The sequence below is a fragment of the Bos indicus genome, chromosome 4 (genome assembly GCF_029378745.1).
Source record: "Bos indicus isolate NIAB-ARS_2022 breed Sahiwal x Tharparkar chromosome 4, NIAB-ARS_B.indTharparkar_mat_pri_1.0, whole genome shotgun sequence".
Classification (NCBI taxonomy): domain Eukaryota; kingdom Metazoa; phylum Chordata; class Mammalia; order Artiodactyla; family Bovidae; genus Bos; species Bos indicus.
The window spans coordinates 31,886,273-31,890,631 of record NC_091763.1 but is presented as its reverse complement, the minus strand read 5'-3'; positions in this window follow the sequence as shown (position 1 = coordinate 31,890,631).

Genomic DNA, 4,359 nt, shown 5'->3' with positions numbered 1-4,359 from the left:
TTGAAAGAAACATGAACCAACCTATCCTTCCAGAATGTTCCTCCAGTCACTGGACCAATAGCACAGTTCTCTTTGAATGAGGGCAGGACCCTGAGCATCCTGTCTTACATCTCCATTACCTTTCTTTTCTCAATGTGATCCTGGCAAGAATCAGTGAGCAGTGGGTCATGTGTGGCATAGGATTTTCTGCAGCCTGTGATGTTGCTAAGTAATTGTAGAAGCATTTCATGGACTCACCGCTGTGTCATTGTAAGTCTTCATCATTCATTCACCAAGAACCCATTACATGACAAGAGCCGTCTTAGACACTGGGGATACAAGAGTGCTTTATCAGACAAGGTCTTAGCTCCACTGAGTGTCTGCATGGGAGACCAATGAATGAGTAAGTAGCAACAGCCAACAACACAATGTGACAGGAGCTGTGTTAGGAAAGGACAGAGGATCGGAGACACATAGGAGAGACACCAAATCTGGTCTTGGGGGCTGGGGAAGCCTTCCCAGAGGGAGACACAATTAAGAGATCCCTGAAGGGCAAGTTCCATGTCCAGTTAGAACTGGACATGGAACAACAGACTGGTTCCAAATAGGAAAAGGAGTACATCAAGGCTGTATATTGTCACCCTGCTTATTTAACTTATATGCAGAGTACATCATGAGAAATGCTGGGCTGGAAGAAGCACAAGCTGGAATCAAGATTGCCAGGAGAAATATCAATATGCAGATGACACCACCTTTATGGCAGAAAGTAAAGAGGAACTAAAGAGCCTCTTGATGAAAGTGAAAGAGGAAAGTGAAAAAGTTGGCTTAAAGATTGCCGGGAGAAATATCAATATGCAGATGACACCACCTTTATGGCAGAAAGTAAAGAGGAACTAAAGAGCCTCTTGATGAAAGTGAAAGAGGAAAGTGAAAAAGTTGGCTTAAAGCTCAACATTCAGAAAACAAAGATCATGGCATCTGGTCCCATCACTTCATGGGAAATAGATGGGGAAACAGTGGAAACAGTGTCAGACTTTATTTTTTTGGGCTCCAAAATCACTGCAGATGGTGATTGCAGCCATGAAATTAAAAGATGGTTACTCCTTGGAAGAAAAGTTATGACCAACCTAGATAGCATAATCAAAAACAGAGACATTACTTTGCCAACAAAGGTCTGTCTAATCAAGGCTATGGTTTTTCCAGTGGTCATGTATGGATATGAGAGTTGGACTGTGAAGAAAGCTGAGCGCTGAAGAATTGATGCTTTTGATCTGTGGTGTTGGAAAAGACTTTTGAGAGTCCCTTGGCCTGCAAGGAGATCCAACCAGTCCATTCTAAAGGAGATCAACCCTGGGTATTCTTTGGAAGGACTGATGCTAAAGCTGAAACTCCAGTACTTTGGCCACCTCATGCGAAGAGTTGATTCATTGGAGAAGACTCTGATGCTGGGAGGGATTGGGGGCAGGAGGAGAAGGGATCAACAGAGGATGAGATGGCTGGATGGCATCACTGACTCAATGGACGTGAGTTTGAGTGAACTCCGGGAGTTGGTGATGGACAGGGAGGCCTGGCGTGCTGTGATTCATGGGGTTGCAGAGTCAGACATGACTGAGCAACTGAACTGAACTGAACTGAAGGGCAAGCTAGGTGGGTGACATGAAGAGTGAAGAATGCTCCAGGCAAAGCGGACAGTTGTGCAAAGGCCAAAATGTGAAAATGTGGAGATCTGGGAAAGTGAAAATAGTTATTTCCAGGGTGTAGCTCAGATGGTAAAGAATCTGCCTGCAATGCAGAAGACTGGGGTTGAATCCACGGGTCAGGAAGATCCCCTGGAGAAGGGAATGGTCACCTAGTTCAGTATTTTTTCCTGAAAAATTCCATGGACACAGGAGCCTGGTGGGCTGCAGTCCATGGGGTTGCAAAGAGTCGGACACAATTGAGCAATTAACACTTTCACTTTCAAGCATGTAAATGCTTCAGATGGCATCTACACTGAAGGAGTATTTTGACCTGGATCTTTTCTCTGTGGAACTGGGATGGGGAGAGGGGAAAGAAGACAGCTTGGTGAGGCCAAAGTTATCTTTAGTTGCCTGGGGAAGAGGAGGGAAATCCTGTCCCAGAGACAAGGTGCCTGACTGAGCATCTACAAGCTTGTCACCCTGAGAACTTGGTCTCAGAGCTCTGTCACCAACCATATGTCATTCACCCCTGGCAATGAGGACATTAATGATTTGGTAAGGGTGTTTGGTAAGGGTGTTTAAAAAAGTTTTGGTCATTTTATGCCTGATGAATTCATCAGTGACATGTTGGGTATCAGCAGTGATGGATTTAACAGCCTGTTGGCCCTGAGTGATTCAACCTGCAGACGCTCAACCTGCAAGGAGTCTGGACTTTGTTCTTAGACATGAACTGCCTGTAATCCAGTTTCCACCCAGGGAGCATCACTTTTGTGCCCAATCCCTGACCCCTATCCCCAATCCACAGTCATCGTTTCCAGAACTCCTCCCTGAGGCCACAGCTCTAAGCCAGGTAATCCTCCACCCCCAGGGCCAAAGTGATGGAATGGAGGGTCCTGGTGGGTGGTGGAAGGATCGAAAGCTGACTTCCTCCTTTACTCAGCATCTCCCAGCCTGCTTCTGCTGTGAATCTCAGCTGGCGCTGGGCTTCAGCAAGGCCCCCGGCCTTCCTGTGGCTCAGAGCTTCCCCTCCTAACCTCCGAGGCCAGCCACAGTGGGGTGGGGGCATGGGGTTCGGGTTTCCTGATTTCTGTCATGTCTTGGTCCACAGAATCTTGGGGATATGGGGAGAGCGAAAATGAGAGGTTTGTAGATCTAGTTCCAGGGTTTATAAAGCCATGGGCTCGCCTGGGAACTGCATTCCTCTGATGTGATGTGCATGTTTGAGAAAGGAATCGTTCCTAATTCCAAATAGATGATTTAGAAACCTGTCCTTTCATCTGGAGATGACCTAACCTCTAAAATATTTTAAGTGAAGGACCTGATGGGTGAGTTACCTTTTATTAGGCTATTTGGTTTGTATTTCCCAGTCTTTGATTGAACAAATGATTGAATGCGGGTTGGCAATTTAAGATTACGCAATTCACATTATATTATGAGAATAAACTAGTTCTAAAGGGAAAAAGAAGTCCAAACGACTCTTCCTGACAAAAGAAACATCACGTTTAGAGAATGTGGAATTTTGTTGGCAATGCCTACAATCTAGAGGAGCCTGAGAGGAACTTGGGGTTTTTCTCCATGGCAATAGCAGTTCTTCTTGTTGACTCTTGATAAGGATACCAGAAACACCAGAACATGCTTGATACTCATGAGGGAGCCAGCTCAGGATGTGGAGCCAGGCTGCCCAAGGATGTTGACATGTTACCTAAGCTCCCTATGCCCCTGTTTCCTTATCTGTAAGATGGGATAGTAATGATAGTATCTTCCTATCAGAGAAATGCTGAGGATGCCTTGAAACAATTCCTGCAGGGGATGTGCTTAGTGCAGAACCTTCACAGGTATCAGAGCTATTTACTGAAAATGAATATTAACTCTCGTCTTCAGTCGTCATCATCATTTGTATATTTTGGCTGTGACTGTGGTGCGTTCACGAGCACTGTTGTGTAAGTGCAGAGAGCGGGCTGGGCAGTGAGATGGAGAGCCAAGATACTGGATGACTCCCACATGCATGGCCACCACCAGCAAATGGCACTCACTTGTATTCCCAGCAGAATTGCAAACAACCTCAGGGCTGGCGGCGTGGTCAAAACTGCACATGGTAAAAGCACCAGTGCCCCAAAGGATATAGTGTCGAGCCCTGGTTAGCGTGTTTAGCGTGGCCAGGCCTGGTGGCTGTCTTGGTCATGGGACCAGTGGCCTGTGGCCGCCTGGCTGTCCACCATGAATCCCCAGGCACAGAGTGCACCGTAGGCATCTGCTCAGCAAATACTTGTTTCCATTCCGGGTGGAAACTAAGTTACAGAACTTTGGCTACAGCATGATTTGACACATTGCTCCACAGTCCCTTTGCTTTCTAAAATCTAAGAGCCACGATTCTTTCTGTCCTCAGTTTACAAACAGTTCTGTCAGTGCAGAATCAGCTCTCACCTTGTGCGGCTGCAGCATTTTATAAATATCTCCAACCTGTCAGCACCGGGTCTTAGGGGCCACGTGCCAGTTTACAGGTGAGCTCCAGGTCCGAGTCCTTTGGCAGGCCAAGCTCTGGGGCTTCGAGGTTGTGTGCCGAGTGGTTGGGATGGCCCGGAAGGAGGGGGAGCCCGGGCCAGAGTCCCAGGAGAAAGCCGCCGCATGGTGACAAGGGCAGCCTATGAGGACAGAAGGCCTGGCCAGTGCTCTTCAGTGACAGATACTGGAGGACACAGCA